At 39.2% G+C, this 23,851-nt stretch overlaps 1 protein-coding gene across 39 annotated transcripts in view; it reads right to left on the minus strand.

The window, feature by feature from the left end:
* SIPA1L1 (signal induced proliferation associated 1 like 1) overlaps positions 1-23,851 on the minus strand; it is a 388,928-nt gene that overhangs the window by 264,071 nt on the left and 101,006 nt on the right. For 27 of the 39 annotated variants that reach the window (XM_084892109.1, XM_084892076.1, XM_084892105.1 and 24 more), the window contains one exon: positions 11,307-11,401. The exons of the other annotated variants lie outside the window; for them this stretch is intronic. The gene's annotated coding sequence lies outside the window, so the exon portion shown is untranslated. The remainder of the gene's footprint in view (positions 1-11,306; positions 11,402-23,851) is intronic. 39 annotated transcript variants of the gene reach the window in all.

Raw genomic sequence — 23,851 nt, forward strand, 5'->3', positions numbered from 1 at the left:
AGATGAAATGGCTGAATTTAAAAGTACTACAACGTAATCGTATTATCCCTACTTCACTTGAGATAACTTCCTTGCTTCCCAAGGCTAACTATGACTCACTATCAAGGCCTACCACCCTGACATTACTCTAAATTTTAGATTTGTTCTACCCTCCCTCGAAAAAAAAAAAAAACAGACCTATATCCTATTCTTTAATATCCTGTTCTCCAGACAAACTAAATTGGCTGACATTCCATAGGCAGACAATATATCAAGATGCAAGTTCTCCACTGATAAGACTGGCAACCTAACAGGAGTCTTTGGAAAGCATCCCAAAATTCTAGGTTGAACACAGAGCAACTTAGAGATCTATGAGTTCTTGAGCATCCTTTAAATAACAGCATTAGGACTGAACCTGGCCTTCAAAAATATCATGAAATGAACATTGTTTTGCAAAGTACAGGACAAGTTCTACACCATGAAGAATATTCAACTACAAGTTATTTGCAAGAAGTCTTCAATTAGCAAAGAGCATAAATACAAATACTTTAATTTCTGACTGCCCAAGGACACATTAATTACTCATCACACCACCTTACATAGATGTCCTCCTTTACAATTTTTAAAACACTTTCCTGTCTGTTATCTTACAAGTAAGATAGCCTTAACAGTGCTGTAAACTTTATACAATATATCCCATTTATAGGTTAAGAAGATGGCAAGTGTATTTAACTGATTTACCCAGGTAACTCAGGTCAAGGAAATCTCTATTTTATATAATAGCCCTAATGTGTTTATTTTCAAAAATAAAACATTTGAAAGAATATAGCAACCAGGGCTCTAGTATTAATTATAATTGTTTCCAGAGAACTCTACAGATCTTTTCTAAAGTAGACTCCATCCCATTGGGCCATTTCTCATTGAAGATGTATTCAGCCTATGTACTCATTTTAGTGTTTGTAAAGTATAATCTATGATTATGCAATTGGATATTACAGTCACCCCAGGCCATTCTGTGTTTAAAGAGAAGTGTTTATGGCCATAACCTGCCAAACAACCGTAATACTATTTAACCTCAGTTCAACCACTGCTTGAATGAACTTGTTAGGATTACACGGAAATACAGATGCAAAACAAATACTAGCCCAAGGAATGTAATGTCCACATATTAAAAGGGAAGGTGCAAGTGCGGGGGAATCCTTATATAATGCCACTATGACAGAATGTACATGAGTATTTAAATTCTAAAAGCTGGAAATTTAAGTCCAGAACATGGACAAAAATAACAAATACTAAATTTTGGAAAAAGAAATGAATTCCTCTAAAGGGTGGGGCGTGTGATCTCAGAAAGCAGTCCCAAGTAGGTAGCAATAAAATACAATGTTGTTTCTGGATCTCGCCAAATAGACAAATCTAGAAAAAGTTAAATCTGAGACCATTTTTTAAATGTACTGTTTAGAGTGGACTGCACTACATTATTGATTTGAGTCTACTGTATATCAATATAAACTAAAAGTCACTACTGCCCAATTGCTTCCTGTGATGTAAACACACTCTGTCTGTGGTGCCAGACTAATTCTTAGTGAGCAAGTCAACACAAGAAGGTGAGCCAACGCACTCATTCTCTTCTGTCAGTCAGTTATCAAATATGTACTAGCCAAAATATGTCTTTTAAAGAATACTCATAAATTAAAAACCGGAAATGAAGACAGCATGATAATGTCTGAACTGTGGTTTACCAAACATTTTCTTACTTCTTAATAAAATACAGAGTTCATTCTGTAAGGCTGACAGCCCACCCAATATGGTGTTTATTTTAAGAATTCAGACCCATATTTCAAGTTTTATAAGTTTTGTTTACTAAAGAGATTGATTTAGGATTAAAAAGCTGAAACTCACCATTACATGGACTCCAGACCATGCCACTTAAACCTCCATTTTATTTTATTATTCATGTGAAATGTGACACAGGAGTACACAAAGAATATATGTGAAACCTCGTATTTGCTAAAATCCCATTTATAATAATCATTATTGAGAAATAACCACCCATGGCTCCTTAAAACAATTATGCCTGTAATTTAAGTTATGAGAACATATATTTCAGTGTGTTTTTGTTCATGGATTAAAAGAATTAACATTAGTAAAATGTCCATACTTTCCAATTCAATTTATAGATTCAAATCAATTCCTATAAAATACCAATGGCATATTTCACAGATCAAAACAAATATTCCAAAAATTTATATGGAACCAAAAAAGACCCCTAATGCTCTTAGCCATCCTGGAAAAGAGACATCATAATACCTGATATCAAACTATACTACAAGACCACTGTAATCAAAACAGCCTGGTAATGGCACAACAGCAGGCATATAGATCAATGGAATAGAAGAGAACCCAGAAATAAACCCACATCTTTATGGTCAATTAATATTTGAGAAAGGAGAGAAGAGCATACAATCCAGTAAAGACCGTCTCTTCAATAAATGTTGGGAAAATTGGACAGGCACATGCAAAAATATGAAATTGGACCACCTTCTTATTCCACACACAAGAATAAACTCAAAGTGGGTTAAATAAAGACTTACATGTAAGACTCAAAACCATAAAAATACCAAAAGAAAAATTTCATACATTTCTCATAGCAGTATTTTTGCTAATATATTTCCTTGGGCAAAGGAAACAAAGGAGAAAAACAAATGGGACTACATCAAACTAAAAAGCTTCTGCACAACCAAAGAAGCCATCAACAAAATGAAAAGAGAACCGCCTGAATGGAAGAACACATTTGCCAATAATACAACTGGCAAGGGGTTAATATCTAAAATACATAAAGAACTTATACAACTCAACACCAGAAAGACAAACAACCCAATCAAAACATGGGCAAAGGACCTGAATAGACACTTCTCAAAGAGGACATGCAGATGACCAATAGATATATGAAAAAGTGCTCAATGTCACTAATCATCAGAGAGATGCAAATTAAAGTCATAAAGAGATATTATCTCACACCTACCAGAATCCCTAACATTGGATGTTGCCAAGGATATAGAGAAAAGGAAACTCTAGTGCACTGCTGGAGGAGATGTAGATTAATGCAGCCACTGTAGAAAACAGTATGGAGTTGCCAAAACCAGTTTGGCTCCGTGGATGGAGTGTCAGCCTGCAGTCTGAGGGGTCCCAGGTTCGATTCCGGTCAAGGGCATGTACCTTGGTTGCGGGCACATCCCTGGTGGGGGGTGTGCAAGAGACAGCTGGTCGATGTTTCTCTCTCATCTATGTTTCTGACTCTCTATCCTTCTCCCTTCCTCTCTGTGAAAAATCAATAAAATATATATATATTTTTATATTTTTTTATATATTTTTTTAAATATATATTTTATTGATTTTTCACAGGGAGGAAGGGAGAAGGATAGAGAGTTAGAAACATTGATGAGAGAGAACCATCAATCAGCTGCCTCTTGCACACCATCTACCGGGGATGTGCCCACAACCAAGGTACATGCCCTTGACCGGAATCGAACCCGGGACCCTTCAGTCCCCAGGCCGATGCTCTATCCATTGAGCCAAACCGGTTTCAGCTAAAATATATTTTTTACAAAAATTATGCCGAGACCAGTTTGGCTCAATGGATAGAGCGTCGGCTTGGGGACTGAAGGGACCCGGGTTCGATTCCGGTCAGGGGCATGTACCTTGGTTGCGGGCATATCCCCAGTAGGGGGTGTGCAAGAGGCAGCTGATCAATGACTCTCTCTCGTCGATGTTTCTAGCTTTCTATCTCTCTCCCTTCCTCTCTGTACAAAATCAATAAAATATATTTTTTTTAAAAAATTAAAAATGGCCCTAGCCAGTTTGGTTCAGTGGATAGAGCTTCGGCCTGCGGACAAAGGGTCCTGGGTTTGATTCTGGTCAAGGGAACATGCCCAGATTGCAGGGTCAATGCCCATTGGGGCATGCAGGAGGCAGCCATTCAATGATTTTCTCTCATCATTAATGTTTCTCTCTGTCCCTTTCCCTACCTCTCTGAAATCAATAAAAATATATATTTTAAAATTAAAAACCAAACTGGCCTTTTGACTCAGGGATCCCATTTCTGGGACTATGTCCTAAGAAATTCAAAAAACATTAGTTCAAAAGAATATATGCACCCCTATGTTCATTGCATTGTTATTTACAATAGCCAAGATCTGGAAACAACCCAAGTGTGCATCAGTAGATGAGTAGATAAAAAAGCTGCGGTACATTTACACAATGGAATACTACTAGGCTGTAAAAAAAAGGAAATCTTACCTTTTGTGACAATATGAATGGAGATTATTATGCTCAGTGAGATAAGCCAGTCAGAGAAAGATAAATACCATAAGATCTCACTTATATGTAGAATCTAATGAACAAAATAAACTGACATAACAAAATAAAACACTCATAGATAACAGAGAACAGACTAATAGCTATCACAGGGAGGGTGGTTGGAGGACTGGATGAAAGAAGGTGAAGGAATTAAAGCAAAAATTCCTATATAATAAAAGCCTAACATGCTAAGTGTCTGGTAGTCTGGTTGTCCATTCAACAAATCAAAGCATAATATGCTAATGATATGCTAAGGCCACTCAACCACTCTCTATGACAAGCACTGACCACCAAGGGGCAAACACTGTGACCAATAAGTTAGATTGCTGCTGGGGTCCAGCCAATTAGGTATAAGCAAGATGGGCCAGACATGCCCTACAGCCTCCTGTAGTCCCTCCCAGGCTGGTCAACCTCCCGAGTTCTTCCCCAGCGCTGATTGTGCACCAGTGGGGTCCCTCAGCCTGGCCTGCACCCTCTCACAATCCGAGCTGAGGGACCCCTCCCACCCCCACCACAAGTACACGAATTTCATGCACCTGGCCTCTATAAAACATAGACACAGATAACAATGTGGTAACAGCCAGAGGGAAAAGGGGGTGGGGTAGGCGAAAGTGGGCAAAGTCGGGCAAAATGGGGAGGAAAAGAGACTTTGCATCAGATGGTGGGTACACGATGCAGGGTGCAAATTTTTTGTTGAGTTGTACACTTGAAATATGGTTTTGCTATACTTTTTTGTACTAAGTGATATTAGTATATTGCTTTTTTTATAAATATTTTCTATAAAATAAAGCTCCAAAGCACAAACTATTTCTGCATTTGTTATATTATTACTGGTAGTACAAGGCAAAATACAGAAATACAAGTAATTTAGAAAGTAACTGAGATGTCACATATGCAAAGCACCATCTCAGATTCCGTGAAATCCTGACATCGTAGTTGGAAGCAGAAATCTCTGCATTCTAAATATAACCTTCACATGTGACTTGACTTCTCCAAATCATTTCTAAATACCTAAAAAATACCACCAAAAATACCAACACAATACCTGCATTGTGTTATTCAGAGAAGGAAATGAAACTCTGTATACAAGAAGCTTTTCAACTCTGTGCTTAGCATAGATAGTAATGACCATTATTGCTATGCTGCTGTTGTAATTGAAGAGAAAGGCATGTAGCAAGCACACCTAAAGGAATTAACTTTGAGGAATACACACACAGGTCTATAAAGGTCTATCCAGAGAGTGAAATGAGACTACCAAAAGAAAAAGCAAATTTTACAAAACCATTTGAATAGGTTCTCCGAGGTCTATTTATTTTACCACAATTTTTTAAAAAATCTAAGTTCTGTTCTAAGTTGAGCATACAATGTCTAAGATTTCATATGCAAGACATTTATTACTTCATCTCTCAATATCCTAAAGACAGAATAAATCTTTTAATAAGAATTAGCTAATATTTTAATAAGAAAACTAAGAATGTTCATTAGCATTTTCTGCAAAAGTTAAAAATTGGAAACAGGCTAATGTCCATTAACATAGCAAATATATTAAAAAATTAAGCAACTATAAACAGAATAAGAAGAATTTACATATACTTAAATGGAATGACCTAAGAGATGTTATCAAGCTAAAAAAAATACATAAAACAGCCGAAACCGGTTTGGCTCAGTAGTAGAGCATCAGTCTGCGGACTGAAAGGTCTCGGGTCCGATTCCGGTCAAGGGCATGTACCTTGGTTGTGGGCACATCCCCGGTAGGGGGTGTGCAAGAGGCAACTGGTCGATGTTTCTCTCTCATCGACGTTTATAGCTCTCTATCTCTCTTCCTTCCTCTCTGTAAAAAAATCAAAAAAATATATTTAAAAAAAAAAATACATAAAACAGCCGAAACCGGTTTGGCTCAATGGATAGAGCGTCAGCCTGCAAACTGAGAGGTCCCAGGTTTGATTCTGGTCAAGGGCATGTGCCTTGGTTATGGGCACATCCCCAGTGGAGGGTGTGCAGGAGGCAACTGATTGATGTTTCTCTCTCATCGATGTTTCTAGCTCTCTGTCTCTCTACCTTCCTCTCTATAAAAAAATCAATAAAATATATTTTTTTAAAATACATAAAGCATATAAAATATGACTATATTTAGACAATCAAAAAATAACTGATGTTACATGCATACATATTTATGCACTTAAATTCATACACAAACAATTGAAAGTATGCAAGCAATGGTGACCTCTTGGTTTGACTCTATAAAATTCTGCTATTTGATTATTTCAGTGACATTGTATTTATGTATTACTTGTATAATTTATCACTCTCGAGGAAAGTTAGCCAATAAATGCACTAGGCTAAAATAAAAGTAAGTTTTAAAAAAGCACTATAGTTTACAAAAGGATTTTACAGTATTTTAAATAAATCCTTTAACACAGGGGTCTTCAAACTACGGCCCGGGGGCCACATGCGGCCCGCAGAGGAGTCTGATCCGGCCTGCCAGGTTTTTTGGGCAGTGAGCGCAGCCGAGGTGTTACAGTAGGAATTAGTAGTTCATATAGTCCGGCCCTCCAGCTCTCTGAGGGACCGTGATCTGGCCCCCACTTTAAAAAGTTTGAGGACCCCTGCTTTAACACATTACCTAATTTGATCCCCTTAAAGCTTCTAAAATTAAGGTAGTATCCTTATTTTAAAAGTGAGAACACTCAATTAACAATAAATACAGCGCCCAAATGGAAATATGGTCTACTGATTCTAAATCCAGTGTTCTGGTCTTGAGGCTACAGTACCTCCATGCCCTGGAAACACTAATATCTACACCAAGGCTCTCAGTCTCTGCAGCGCTTCCATTCACACAAAAGTTCCACATGAAAGTTCACAGTGCAGAGAAAAAAGGCACTAGAGAAGGAGTCAAAGACCTGCATTTTAGTCTTTTCCCTTTTTTTTTTTTTTCTTTTTTTTTTTTTCTTTATTTTTTTTAAAGCAGGAGAATATCAAGTTTTAACACAAACACATGGGGAATTCATAAAGCATGAAAACCCCATAAAAATTCCAAAGATGGTGAGGCAATATTTGGGTATATAACACATTTTTTAACCAGAATCAAACCCGGGACCTTTCAGTCCGCAGGCTGATGCTCTATCCACTGAGCCAAACCAGTTTCGGCTCTGGTGCCTTTTAAGATGCCGTTTCCATGCTGCAGCTCAAAGGAAATGAGTCCAAGTAAGATCATGTGCCAGCCCTTTAAAAGGAACTTTCTGGGCCTCCAGCAGCCCTTAGTCTTCCTCAGCCTCAATTCCTGGTGGTTTTTACAGACAGACGTTATGAGGACTTCTATTCCTGGCACTAGAACCTTGGGGGTGGGGGTAGAGGGCTCATATGGGGCTGGGACCCCTCACTCCTCAGGGGTGAGTCTGCAGCTGAGACAGCTCCCAATTTTTATTTGCCACACGTGGATGTGGGACCATCCCATTCCATATCTCTGCTCCTCCTTCCAGTCTCAATGTGGCTTCTTCTTTAATTCCCCACTGCAGGACTTCCATTCAGCCAGATTACAGGTGGTTCTGAATGACAGTTGTTCTGTAGTTTAGTTGTCATTTTTATGTGGTTGTGGGAAGAGGCAAGTACTGCATTTACCTACGTCATCATCTTGACCAAAATTCACTGTGTTGCCGGGGAAGTGGTGTTCTGAGTCGTAGGAAAGCACCCCAGGAACCCACATATGGAGGCTGGACCTGGGTTCTACTCTTGACTACGTCACCACTAAGGCTTCATGATAACTCAAACTCTATGCCCATGATTTTCTGTGGCTGCACATCAGATTCCACAGTGATTTTTTTTTAATATTAATATTTAAAAAATTAATATTTTAAATAATACTTAATTAATTATTAAGATGTAATTGGTGAGGTATTAGCACATTTATTAGACATTCCCCAGGCTATTATAAAATAGTTATTAAAACTATTATTAAAATAGTTTCAGCCTCAAAGACTTCCTGAAAAGGTCTCAGGTGCCTCTAGGATCCTAACACCTCTCTCTGAGAACCTTTGGTTCTCCTGAGAAAATAACTTGGTTAAGACCGTAACTTGGTTAAGACCGCAACTTTAAGACTTAATATACTTATCTGATCAAAATCCTATATTATAAAGAGCTAATATGCTAATTAGACCGAACAACAGAATAACTGTCCAGACAACCTCCAGGAAGAAGCCGGGGCTGCGGGGCTGCGAGGACTGAGGCAGCCAGGGCTGCGGGGTCGAGCCCCTTGCACAAATTTAGTGCATTGGGACTCTAATAAGACATAAAAATCCTTTGTGACAGATACTTTGCAGAGCTGAAATGAGGGATGAATGTTATATGGGAAAACCTCTTATAAATAATACATGCTTTACAAATGTAAAGGAATTATTATTCATTCATTCAAACATGTACTATATCTTCTTCTAAGTGCCAGGCATGTGCTTAGGGTGGAGAGGAAAGGCATTGCCCTCAAGAAGCTGGGAAGCTATCACATCCTTAAACAACTACTGAACAGTGAAACCACAGCAGCAGCAGCACAAAGGCGGTGATGACCAGCCCAGCCCTGGACAAAGGTGCACAGGGGTGATGGTGAGAAGACGGCTTAGAGAGGCCTGCACAGAGGAGACCCCTGGGCTAGATCTTGGCATTTGCAACACACCCAGGCAAGTACTCAGGAGAACCAAAGGTTCTCAGAGAGAGGTGTTAGGATCCTAGAGGCACCTGAGACCTTTTCAGGAAGTCTTTGAGGCTGAAACTATTTTAATAATAAAACTAAGATACATCCCAAGTTAGAAATAACCCAAATTCCCTCCAAGTGGTAAACAGACAAACTGCAATATATTCATACATTGGAGTAAAACTCAACAATAAAAAGGAACAAATTAGTGATATACACAACAACATTGGATGAATCTCAAATGTATTATGTTAAAGAAAAGAAGCCAGCTCAAAAGGCTACAGAATGTATGATTCCATTTATGTGGCATTTGGGCAAAAGCAAACTATAGAACTAGAAGAACATTTTGGGGAAATGGAAATGTTCTATAACTTCATTGTGGTTACACAACCGTACGTGTTTGTCAAAACTCAGAGAACTGCACACTAAAAAGGGTGGGTTTCACTTTCTATGTTATACCTCAATAAATCTTAACGCTAAATTAACACTATGCTACCTGCCGGTTTCACTCTCATTTTCTCACAGTCGTACCATGTTCCCCAGAAGCTGCATGACTGCGATGATGTCATCACTCTGCACTAAGGAAATGTATATTCCCTTGTGTGTTTTTTAATTTTAATTTAATTTAATTTTTCCCATCACTGTTTATTCCATCTATGCCCTCTTCCACCTCCACCCTCCTCCCTACCCCTGCAATCACCATCCTGTCGTCCATGTCCATGAGTTCTCTTTTTTTCTTTTTTGCTCAATCCCTCCACCACCCCACCAATCTCACCACCCCAAGCTGTCTGCCTGCTCTCTGTCTTCTACCTTTGAGTCTCTTTATTTTGCTTGGTCGTTCAGTTTGTTCATTAAATTCCACATACGAGTGAAATCATATGGTATCTGTCTTTCTATGACTGGCTTATTTCATCTAGCATAATGTTCTCCAGGTCCATCATGCTGTCTCAAAGGGTAAAATTTTCCTTTTTACAGCACAGTAGTATTCAATGTGTAAATTTTTCTTGATTTTAATTTCTAACACAGTCAATAGTGAAGAATCTAATCAACCTAAGCAAAAACTTTCATGGGGCCTCAACAATTTAACAATATAAAGGGATTCTGAGACCAAAACGTTTTAGAATCACTGCCATAGATAATGGGGAGGATCTAAAGTGTGTTAAGCAGAGAGTAACAAGACCAGCTTTATAAAGAGTGATGCAGGGAAATTAGTTAAGAAGTTACTGCAAAGCTCTGATTAAGACTGACCTCAGGGTGCACGGGAAAGAAATTATGTCCACACATCATCTGTGGTGTTACAATCCCTGAGCTAGTTCCTCCCCACTGGGCTGTCTTTGCTGGTGTGCTAATAATGCTTTCCAGACTAAATCCTGCTAACTGGCAATGTAGTTAGGAAACTAAATGTGCTATAAGAGATATCCTACAATACATTACTGATAAGTGATTTTTGGATTATTCGCTCAATTGCCAATCATTTAAAACTGAGTTTCACTTATTTTAAAATTGGAAAGTCACCAGCCTAAAAAAGAGGTATAGAAACTAATTTAGAAGTGACTCACTACCTCAAAATAAATTAGGGAAATTAGGTAATTGCTTAAAATGCCGATATATTACTCTTCTGAAATGTGCTTTCATTTGCATCCAGAAATACTTATGACATCCCAACTCAGCACAATTTTTCTGTACAATCAATGTGGGTTTTGGGGGTGTTTTTCTTGAAGGAGAGAGAGGGTAGGTGTTTATTTTTGGTCTTCTCAGTTCCCTTTCCTCCTGGGAAAATTCCTTTATGAGTTCTAACCCTATAAATTATAAATTATCTCCAGTACAGATCTTTTTCTCTAATTTTCTCATGCCCAGAATTATTATAAATATTTTGGGATGCTACAAAGGTAGAGAAATTAACCTTAAAACCATCTATGTCTTTAAGTTTTAAATATATAGAAAATACATGAAAGGATAGATAGATGATAAATCAGTTAATCAATCTAAAAGGAAAATGGCAGATATTAAAGGAAAGGATGATTTCCTTCCCCTAAAAGAAATAAAAACTTATAGTTTTACAAGCCACTTTAAATGGACATGAATATGTTTTAACTGCCACCACATATAGCTTCTCTAAATATTCTATTTAGCCAACCCTACTGACACCTCTTAGGGAATCCCAAACAGGAGAAAACTTGTCTGGAAAATTCAATTTGCCACCTATACATGTAAAAGGGGGTAAGGGAAACTCTTAGCTTCTGCCAAGGTAGCTGTGTATTGTTTAATATAAAGAAAATTAGATCCTTACCTGAAAGTATAGTCCTTTTGATCTACCTCTGACATAAAAATCTTGGAAATTAGGTTACAATCAGTACTACAGAAGATTCCAATTTGAAAATGAACCTGTAGATTGAAAAGAGGAAAATATTAATTTGAAATACATGCCCGATGAAGATAAAAACACCAATCTAATCAAAGATGAAATTTCCATACACTTGTTGAAGCCAAATGGTTTCTGCAGGAAACCTGTTTTCTGTGACTCAAATCCAAAAGGGAAAATGTGGGCGGCTCTTCCTGTCTTACCACCAAGAGTCAGCCAATTGACTGGTGAAGTTTTCACACAACGGAAGCTCAAACTCTAGCCTTCCATCTGCTCCAATACTGTCATACCTTAGCAAAATGAAAGAGGAATAAAGGCTTTCTTAAGCCTCACAATAAGTCTTTAATGGAGTACCTTGGCTTATTCTATCTGAGCAAACTGCCAAGTTCTTCAAAACTTCAAATCCAGAAGATGTGAAAAATAATGAGAACGGAATCACAAAATAATTCAGGGACTTCAGAACTATCTCCGACCGTGGAGCTATGATTTATGAAAAATGACAAGTGAATCTCTCTTGGGTGCTAAGCGACAATAGCAGAGTAACTGGAGCAGGGGCTTCCAGCCCAGCCATGTTACCCAGGCTGCACTTCTTCCCCACCCAAAGTCACTCGGGTGCCTGCCAACACATACCATATGTGAACTGCTAAACACAACCCTGCCAGGCTAGGATAAGAGTTCAATAATTCAATAGGGTATTTCTGCATCTCCACCCAGAGCTAGTAAACTGGCTGATGTGATACAGATTTAACTGAAAATACACGCAAACAGTATGCACGCCTTCCAGGAGAAAAAGAGCACGGGTATGAGATACTAGCATGGTAAAACAAGTGTGCAGTGAGTCCTCAATTAACGTCACCGATAGGTTCTGCAGCTTTAAGTGAAATGACATATAATATGACCAATCTTGCCACAAATAAAATTTAAGTTTCTAGGCATCGCATCAACATTTTAATGAAACATTATTAGAGGATCTGCTGTACACACATCTGCCAAAGGCTTCCTTACATTTATACCTAAAATCAACAAAAAAATCTGCAAGAAAACAAGGCAATCAAAACTCAGATGGCTACTTCCAACAGTAATACTGGGACTGGAAGTGCCAAACTGCTCAGGGTTAGCAACTGTCCATTACCTACTAAAGATTCCAGGCCCAACATGAAAAGGCCTCATGTCTTAGAGGTTGTCTCAAAATCTGAGAGTCTCATATAAAAGGACCTTTTGTGAGCCACCAGGGACCATTCAGCAAGTTCTCGCCTCGTTCCTCTGGTAGTCATGCAGGAAGCTCACTGACCAGACAAAAGCAAGGGGTGCTGGCTCCCAAAATATTCATCTCCAGGGAACTGTTTTATGTAGAGACAATGAAACCTGAAATAGCATACAACTGTTTGTAAGTTTAAATTTTAGAAAATATGTGGATAGAGGCACTAAGCAGATCATGAACAAATACAGATCATAAGCTTTTAGAGTTGGAAAAGACCTCAATATCCCATTTACCACAGTAAAACCCTCATTTTACAAGCAATGTTAAGTCAGGATCTCCTGACTGCCAGCTTAGTATTCTTCCTACAGTGCCCTGTTCTTTTATCAATTGTGGAAACAGTATTTTGGAGCATATAAAAATAAAGTCATAACTCAGTCACATGATAAGTCACACTTGACCATGTATTATAAAAGAAAGGATTTGCATAAAAGATTACAAAATAAAAACCTTTAGAGCAAGCATGTCAAACTCACAACCCACAGGCCACATCAGTCCCACAATGAATATTTTGGCAGCTCAGCCAATATAATGGTATGTAAGAAAAATTTTAATAAAAATTTCTTAATTTTTACAATACCCTGTTATAGATCATGGGGAGGCCCTGAAGTGTTCTAAGCAGAGAGTAACAAGATTTATTACATAATCCTATATAATAAAAGGCGAATATGCAAATTGGCCAAACAGTGAAATGACCAGTCAAAATGGTGCACACTGACCACCAGGGGGCAGATGCTCAATGCAGGGGGAGCAACGCTCAGCCAGAAGCCGGGCTCACGTATGGCAAGTGCAGTAGCAGAGGCAGAAGCCTCTCCTGGCCTCAGCAGCAGCGCTAAAAATGTCCAACTGCCACAAACCTAAGCCAGCAGGTGGACATCCCCTAAGGGATCCGGACTGCGAGAGGGCGAAGGCCTCCAAGTGCATGAATTTTATGCACTGGGCCTCTAGTTATTAATAATGATCTACAACATTCTCTAATAACTGGTTACTATAATTGTGTTGCATTCATTTCCCTTATGTGCCTTACACGTAGGTGCACCATTTCTCTACATTAACATTAGCAGCACGCCAAAAACGGTTTGGCTCAGTGGATAGAGCGTCAGCCTGTGGAATAAAAGGTCCCAGGTTCGATTCCAATCAAGGGCATGTATCTTAGTTACGGGCATGTCCCCAGTACGAGGTATGCAAGAGGCAGCTGATCAATGTTTCTCTCTCATCGATGTTTCTAATTCTCTATCCCTCTCTCTTCCTCTCTGTGAAAAATCAATAAAATATATTAAAATATATTAAAATATATATATTTTATAAATATTAGCAGCAAATATTTCAGCAGCCAAGTGCCATGTCATTCGTCTTGTACTGACTTGTTTGGTATGCACAACAAGGAACTATTTTGCTTTTGGAGAACAAGAAAAATATACTTATTTGTATTATACTTATTAATTTGTACAATTATTAAGTGTCTGGTAAGTTAATATTTAAGAAAAATATTAATTTTTATTAAAATATTCTATTATTTTATGTTAATGATTAGTCATTTATTTTAGCCCTTTGTATGTCTCTATTGAAATAAACCTATGTTTCTATGGAAATTGAACCTTTTATTTTTTTTTGCGGCCCACATAAACTTATTTGCCTTATTTTTTTGGCCCATGTTCACCTTTGAGTTTGACATGCTTGGAGTATTACCTGCTGGGGAAGTGGTAGGGTGCAGACTGACTGTCTTTCTCCACACAAGTATGGTCTAACTTCATGGTCAGGGAAAAGTATGTACAAATTATCTATACAAGTCATTATCTCTGTCTCTGTCTCTCTTTCTCTCTCTTTTTAAATTGATCACTTCCAAACTACGAGAAGTAAAAAGATACAAAACAGGATATCTTAGTTCACTTATACAGAATATTGAATGACAAAAAGAGTAATCTTTTCTTCTCAAATTGAAATTCAAGATATTTTCTACATAAGACATTTTCACTATACTATCATTAATTCCCTCTAATATAATATTTAACATCAAAACAGATCAAGTAGATTTATTTCACTGCTGTAATTTTCTTTAAAACTCTGATTTTTTTTTTTTAACAGTTCTAAGACAACCTTAAGGTGATATTTCATTGTTCATGTTCTCAAGTTTCAAATGACAATTTCTCAAAAAGCACATTTTTTGCAAAGAAACAAAACTAAAACAAAGAAAAAAATACATGTTAATACACATAAAAAGAGAAGTCCATAAATAATTTGTGTAGGATTTTTTTAATTTTTTAAGCTTTGGCTGGTTTGGCTCAGTGGATAGAGCATCACCCTACAGACTGAAGGGTCCCGGATTCAATTCTGGTCAAGGGTATATGCGCAGGCTGTGGGCTAGATCCCCAGTTGGGGGCATGCAGGAGGTAACAGATCAATGATTCTTTCTCATCATTTATGTTTCTATCTCTCTCCCTCTCCCTTCCTCTCTGAAATCAATAAAAAGTATATTTTTAAAAATTTTTAAGCTAAAACATAAATCTCTACACAAATTCATAATTGTTCCTTGGATTATCTCCAAAGACAGTCTATACACACCTCTCCTAGTAAGGATACTTCACTGAAAATTTGTGATAAAAAACTAGTGGCAATTCTGCCATGAATTAGTTGTGTGATGTTATACAAATAATTTAAGCTTTGGGCTTAACATCTTCTTAAGACATTAAGTATCACCTTTATTTCCCTTGAATTTTAAAAGTGAAATATATCTTTAAATAACAATGTTAGTCTTTATAAACTGCAGTATACCCTAGAACTTACTAGGAAGACAACCACCAGCTTCGCTAAATGAACATTTTAAGACACTCCAATTTAATGAACTGTGCCTCCTTGTCTCACGTCTCAGCTTTTCCAACAAAGATTCAGAATGTACTTTCACATCTGGACGACTCTGCAGAAACCTTTTCCACTCCACGGAGACCTCGGTTCCTCCCTCTTCTTTCCCCATTGCCTCAGTACCTCATGCTCTTAAACCTGTTTGGTTTTGCCACAATGTTGAAAATGAAAATAAGCAAGTAAATAAATGGGAAAAAATAAAATGAAAACCTAAGTCATGTGTTTAAAACCAGCTACTGTCCAAGTATATATATGAAAAATTCTGTGTGTTTTTATCATTTAGTAATCTTGATTTTAATAGCTAAAGAATGTGTTCCACTGATGATATCTAAAAATCTTATGGTTTTTCTCATCTGAATCCAAGTTCCTTGTTTATTGCCAAAAAAGGCAAGGAGATTCCAGAATACTGTATATAACACTACTTATTTTCTTTACATTCCAACTGATGATTCTGCCATCCCCAATGAGTTAATGAATAAAATAATCACTAGGGTTCAGAATCTGTCTTTTTATTAATAGGAATCCTAAAGAATATTTGTTTTTGCCAAGTTCATTCATTCAACATATATTTATTGAATATCTACTATAGGGCTTGTATTATTTATTCTTCATGCTAAGAATACACAAAATGAGAAAAAAATCTGCCTTTCTGGAGCTAATAACCATAAGCAATCAACCTAATATACAAACTATATGTTACATATTGTTAGAAGGGATATGTGCTATTAAAAAGAAAAAGGCCAGAATGGCAGAATAAAGGGGTTCGGAATGAATGGAGTAAAGATGGATTAGAATCTTAAATAGCCTGTATCAGGTATGATGCACTGCAAAGGCAGATCTGAGCAAAGACTTGGAGGAGGTGACAAACGAGACAGACTGAAGTTTCCTAGTAATTTTGACCTTGTACTAAATATGCAAGTAACGACGGATGCCTTATCCAGAGTTGTATGTGAGCAAATTTATGAACAGCCCAGAAGAATAAACAGAGAGCTGTTTATTATATATACCCTCCAGTTCTGTACTAAGTGAAACTTACAACTTAAATTAGGCTTTCCCCACCCCGCCAAGGGTGGTTTTGTACACACTTCTGTGATTCATTTTCCTTAAAACTTAAGAATAAATTTCCAAGTATTCACTTGATACATAAAAGTTTTGTTATTTCAAATAGGTGGTGTAATGGCCATCTGTTATTCAAGAGGCCCATAGTCTTTGGCCCATTTTCCATGTAGAATTTAAAAATGAAAACAAATAAATAAATGAGGCATGGAAGTATTATGTTTCCTGTTTCCCCACCCTTTAATACCGGGAGACTTATGAGTTAGGTTCTGCCAACCAGACACACCACAGAGGACTCCTTAAGGATGGAGTGAGCTGGGGAAAGAAGCAAGGTGGCAGAGAGTGTGGCATCCATTCTGCTGGCAGACAAAAGCAAAGGGATTCTGGGTCTGGCTTCTCGATTTGGAGCATCCCCACCCAGGCAGGGGCAGCAGCTTCCTTGGAGAGCCAGTCCCACAGGGCAGAACTGACCCCCACAGGGCAGAACTGGCCCCCACAGGGCACAACTGGCCCCCACAGGGCACAACTGGCCCCACAGGGCAGAACTGGCCCCACAGGCAGAACTGGGCCCCTCAGGGCAGAACTGGCCCCCACAGGGCAGAACTGGCCCCCACAGGGCACAACTGGCCCCATAGGGCGGAACTGGCCCCCACAGGGCACAACCGGCCCCACAGGGCAGCACGGGCCCCACAGGGCAGAACTGGCCCCCACAGGGCAGAACTGGCCCCACAGGGCGGAACTGGTCCCCACAGGGCACAACTGGCCCCACAGGGCAGCACGGGCCCCACAGGGCAGCACGGGCCCCACAGGGCACAACTGGCCCCCACAGGGCACAACTGGCCCCACAGAGCAGAACGGGCCCCCACAGGGCAGAACTGGCCCCCACAGGGCAGAACTGGCCCCCACAGGGCGGAACTGGCCCCACAGGGCACAACTGGGCCCCACAGGGCACAACTGGCCCCACAGGGCACAACTGGCCCCACAGGGCACAACTGGCCCCCACAGGACACAACTGGCCCCACAGGGCACAACTGGCCCCCACAGGGCACAACTGGGCCCCACAGGGCAGAACTGGTCCCACAGGGCAGAACTGGCCCCACAGGGCAAAACTGGCCCCACAGGGCAAAACTGGCCCCACAGGGCAGAACTGGCTCCACAGGGCACAACTGGCCCCACAGGGCGGAACTGGCCCCCACAGGGCGGAACTGGTTCCACAGGGCAGAACTGGCCCCCACAGGGCACAACTGGCAACCATTCCCAGAAACTCAGCCTACAGTCTCTTTCTTCAGCCCTCCTGATGATTGCTAAGCTACCTATCCCCTTTAGTAAGTCCTGTTGTGCTTATTCTATCCAGACTAGATCTTAGTATCTGTAACAAAAAACCCTGACCGATTCACCAAGCACATATTCCTTTCATTGTTTCACATACAAGAGCTGATACTGAAAGAAACAAGTGACACATAGAACATTCTAGTATAAGTCAAGAGTTCTTTGCTTCGAGCCAGGGCTTAAGTCCACAATCAACTCTCACAACCTTTCCCTTATATGAACTTCCTCATAAGTTTCATCACCTCTGCCATGCATGAAGAAGAAAATGATTTTTACCTAACTAATTTTCTATCAATAAAGAGTTTGATGACAGTAACTTGGCAAGATATTTGAGAACAGAATACAATAAACATCCCCTTTTTTACCAGCTCGAGTTTGTGGAGAATCCTGCAGTGTTAGGTAGCACAGAACCTTCCCAAACGGCAGACAAGGTGATCTAATGCTGTGTGAATGCCAGAATGATCAGCGCTCTGTGCCAAGCACAACCTGATTCACAAAGCAGCGATGAACTTTTCACTTATTTTCTCCCATCCCTCAGGGCAAGACAGTCAAGTTAAAACCACAGACACATCAGGTAACTAAAACATGACACTATTACCTAATGCCAAAAGCAGACTGGAAATGCTGAGGAGTGAGTATGCATGTTAAAGTGCTCTTCTTGGTAGAAAGACATTAAGTCCCATAAAACCAGTTGACAGGGATGGGAAAGTTGTTAGTAACATAGTTCTTTAACACAGTCAGAGTTTTACAAAGGTTATTTGGTATCTTTGAGTAATGAAATTGCTCAGTATGAAACTGCACGAAATATTTCCCAGGTAATACTCAAAGGCAACACTTTCACATAAGAGATCACTTACACACTTCTGAGGTTTTCTAATGATACTGATTCTCACCGAGAAGGAATCTCAAGGCTCTGCCAAATAGAAAATGGTATCCAATTCAAAGGAAAGCACCAGTACGCCTCAACGGACATTCAAGGCAAGTCTGCTTGTTCGTGCCAACCAGGCTCTGGGTCACCGACAGTCATCTCCACCTTTGTTACTGCAGTACCACTTTCCCCCTCCTGCTGCCCCACGTGGCTTTTACCAAATACTTTGTACTGCCCTTAGCTTAAACACTGGGGGGTAAGGGGGTAGTATATCCAAAAGTTAAAATGTAGCTATACTGTATTGTCCCTAAAGACAAGGCTAATCAATTTGCTAAAGAAAACTGGGCCGGGACGGGTTTGGCTCAGTGGATAGAGAGTCAGCCTGAGGACTGAAAGGTCCCAGGTTCCATTCCGGTCAAGGGCATGTACCTTGGTTGCGGGCACATCCCCAGTAGGGGGTGTGCAAGAGGCAGCTGATCGATGATTCTCTCTCATCAATGTTTCTAACTCTCTATCCCTCTCTCTTCCTCTCTGTGAAAAATCAATAAAATATATTTTTTTAAAAAAAAAAAGAAAAGAAAAGAAAACTGGGAGCATGGCTACTTCAACACTAAATTTTAGAAACAATAATTTCATAGAGCCCAATAACAAAGAAGATACTAAGATGAGTATCAGCCTTACTATGATTGCACGTGTACCATATGTCTCTTAGGAGGCATCTGGCTCTCTCTTTTTTTAAGAGATGAAGCATTTCTGGGCTAGAAATGACACATGGCCTACTCTGACCATGTTTTTTTATGGTTCTCATATTTAGACTCTAACCTCAATCAATCTTACTGCAAGTTCCAGGACAGATATGATGCTCATTTATTAATAGTATCAAAACCAAAGTATACATAATGCTGCAGATCAGTGATTCCCAAAGCTGGTCTGCAAAACTATATCAACATCAGAGAAATGAGAGGAAAAAAAGCAAAAAAAAAACAAAACAAAACACACTTGTTCATGAGTATTTCAGAAAGCTAAATTTATCCAATTTTAAGGGTTGCCTTTTATTCTGAGGTTATGTCCTTTCCATTTTTTTTCCCATTCATTTTATTATTTTGATATTCAAATGGCCTTTCTTTATAAAATGCTGAAAAAATATTTTAATTTCATGCATAATATGCAAAGGTTTGACTATAATTAATACCGGATCTTCTTTGCCTTTCCTATCTCCCACATCCCAACTTCCCTCCACCTAATGCCATTCTTGACTCCTCTTGTTCACAGCACTTCCATACCTTAAGCATAACCTGTCAGCCTTCCTCTAAAAATGTGCCCATATTCAACCACTCCCATTATCACAGTGAAGACCCAGACATTTCCATTACTCGAAAAGTGGAATCAAGTGGCCAGTAAACATGAAAAGGTGCTCAACTGCATTCATCTTCAGGAAAATGCAAATTAAAGCCACAATGGGATATTTCTACACACTCGCCAGAGCAGCTAAAGTCAAATGGCAGGCAATACCAAGTGTTGCCAAGACTGTGGAGCTGTCATGTATTGCTGGTGGCTATGTAAACTGATACAACCACTTGGAAAACTGTTTCTCAGTGTCTACTAAAGTGAATATACATACACATACCGCATGGCCCGGCAAGGCCACTCCTAATTATAGCCCCTGTAGATGTCTTCACCAGAAAGACATACACAGGGATGGTCATGGCAGCACTAATCACCAGTCAAAGACAAGGAAACAACTGGTATCATCAGACCATAGAAAGCTCTATAGCAACAAAAGTAAATCAACTGCAAATACAGGCAAGAACCTGAATGAACCTCACAAACACAACACTGAGGGAAAGAAGACAGAAACAAACAAATATATTATGCATGATCACGTTAATATAAAGTTCACAAACAGACCCAAAAAAACTAAGCTAAATGTTAGGAATTGAGGGATAATGCTTTGACTGGGAGGAGGGAACCAGGCCTTGTGAAGGGCTGGCAATATCTGTTTCTGAATCTGATTATGCAATGTAGTCACTTTGTAAAAATTTATCCCACTGTATCTGTGGTTTCTGCACCTTTCTATACGTTTGTAAAAACTAATGTATAGTGTTAGAAGTCAAAGAGTAGTTACTTCTGAGGAGGGCTAGTGATCACAACGAGGCACTGAGGGCTTCTGAGGGGCTGGAATGTTCTGTTTCTTGGTTCTGCATGGTGATGACATGTGTATTCATTTTCTGATCATTTATTAAGCTGTATATTCATGATTTGTGCATTTGATGTGTATTATAATTTTTAAAGTTTTTAAAAAATAACTGTGGTAATTTCACATTTTTTCCTACAAGATCATCCTAGGAATAACTTCAATATACATTTGTGGCCATAGCCTACGCTTTTGTTCCCATGCTTATTCTATGCCCTTTCTCCTTTGTGCATCACTTAAAATCAGGTTTCCTAAAAAAGTAAAAAGATGCCCTGGCCTGGTGGTTCAGTTTGATGGAGCCTCCCGTACACCAAACGGTGGCGGGTTCAATCCCCCATCAGTCACATACAGGAAGCAATCAATCAATGTTTCTCTCTCCTTCTTTCTCTCTCTCTAAAAATCATGAAAACATATTCTAATGTAAAAATTAAAAAAAAAAAAGTAATATACAACACACAGAATAGAAGCAAATGTTTGCAAATCCCTTATCTGATAAAAGATTTGTATCTAGGATATATAAACAACTCTTACACTCAATAATAAAAAGACAATGTTTTAATAAGAAGAGGCTCTGAATAGACATTTCCCCAAAGTAGACATATAAATAACAGATAATCAGTGAAAAGAGGCTCAACACCATTAGTCATTAAGGAAATGCAAATCAGCCAGATGAGAGGGAGGTTGCTGGGAATGGATAAAAAGGGGAAGAGATTAAGATGTGCAAATTGCCAGTTATAAAATCAGTCGAGGGGAAGTAAAGTACCGCATAGGGAATATAGTCAATATTCTAAGAACCATCTATGGTGTCAGATGGGAAGTAGATCACTTCATAAGTTATATAAATGTCTAATCACTATATTGTACACCTGAACTAATATGTCAACTATAACTTAAATGAAAGAAGAAATAATTTATTTTAAAATTTATTTTTTTAATAGGAAATGCAAATCAAATGAAATACCACAATGAGATACCGCTTCACACCCATTAGGATAGCTAAAAGAAAAGGCCAGCTCACAGCAACAAGTGTTGGGAAGGATGTGGGCAAACGGAAGCTTCATACATCTCTAGTGGGGATGTGAGAGGGGACTGCTACTTTGGAAAACAGTCTGGCAGTTTATCAAAAGGCTAAACATAGAGTTACTACGTAAGCCAGCAATTCCATTCATAGACATATACCCAAGAGAGATGAAACAGTGCACACAAGGACTTACACATGAATAGAGGCATATTTCACCCAAAAAGTGAAAACAATCCAAATGTCCATCCAAATGTCATAAGTGAATTAATAAAATGTTATATATCCATACGATGGAGTATTACTCAGCAATAAGAATTAAGAACTGATACATGCTCACAAAAGACCACATATTATATGATTCCATTTACATGAAACACCCAAAATAGACAAATCTATAGACAGAAAGTACATTAGTGATTGCTTAAGTCTGAGGGGAAGGGAAGGGGAAGTGAGAGCTAAAAGACATGGGTTTCTTTCCGAAGTGATGGGGCTATTCTAAAATTGTGGTGATAGTTGTACATAGCTGTGAATACACTAAACACCCGGGAACTCCGTACATTTTAAATTGGCTAATTCTGTGGCATGTGAATTATACATCAATAAAGCTATTTTTTTAAATCTGGCTTCTTCTGTAATAGCCCTAAACAGCAGTGCTGCCTTCTTCAGAAGTAGGCCCCGTATTTGCTCATTAGTGTGATTTACAACTCTACAGGCACAACTTTTGTTTCTTGAAGTTTTCCATCCATCTAGATGAAATCATATTCCTTTTCATAGTTCTGCTGGCCTTGGAGGTACACTACATTTTCTCTGAACTTTGTGAAGTCACTTTCTAAAATTCTAGGCCCTGAGACTCTTCCATCATGAAGAAACTCCAATATGAAACGGCCACTTTCACCCAAATTCTCAGCATGAATCAGTCACACTTCCCACTTTCTACCTTCTAAAACTGGAATTACAAATAAGCCCGAGGTCTCCACTTACAGGGTTGTGACTTCCACAAATACAGAGGGAGCTGAAATGCACCACTGACAAACTTATTCCTCCACCAGCTTTGAACTTACACACATTTATTCAGGGATGCATTCAACATTAGGCTGTGGGAATACAAAGTTTCAAAAGACACAGCCCTGGCCTTCAAGGTCTAATGGAGGAAGCAAATACAGAAAAATAATGTTAATATAATTTGGCAAAGCTCCGCCAGCTTCCCTCTACCCTGGTACTTAAAAGTAAATTGTAATTTTCTGTTACTCATCTGTCAACTTGGTCACTCTCATGAGGCCGGATGGTCCCTCTGGGTCTCAAGACTAACAGTGTCCTGAACATCGTAGAGCTTCCAACAAGCTGTGGCTTGAACTGTGTGTGAATGAAAAAGCACGAGTATGCCTGGAGAACCAAGTATCTCTCTCATAAGTACCCATCCTGCCCCCTTAATCTCTGCTCATAACAAACCCCAGCCACACGGGTCATGGGATAGTCCTTGCTGAGGCTGGCAGGTAGCAAATTAAAACAGGAAAATACCCAAATTGCTTCTTCCCTCTGCTCCCTCCCCTTCCCCGTCTCAGCTCTTGGCTTTTCTAGCCCAGACTTCCCCCATCTCACACCCAGGGAAAATGTTCAGGATGACCTCACCAAGAGGGCTACCCCTGAGATGGGATGTTCCCATATATGCAGATGAAGTTTATTTTACAAATCCAAGAACCCACCATTATAACCCAAATGAAGTTTATCCCTCAGTCAGAGTCTTTAAAAATCCAAGGGGGAGAGCTAGGAAACCTGAGGAGCTGGAGGCTTGTAAGAAGGAAGGATGGATAGTTGACACCTACTCTGTGTGCGCTGCCATACAACTAACGTCCTAAGAGCTCCCATCTACTGGCACCGAGTCCAAACT

Source organism: Pipistrellus hanaki (assembly GCF_964339955.1).
Source record: "Pipistrellus hanaki genome assembly, chromosome: 1".
In the NCBI taxonomy this organism is placed as follows: domain Eukaryota; kingdom Metazoa; phylum Chordata; class Mammalia; order Chiroptera; family Vespertilionidae; genus Pipistrellus; species Pipistrellus hanaki.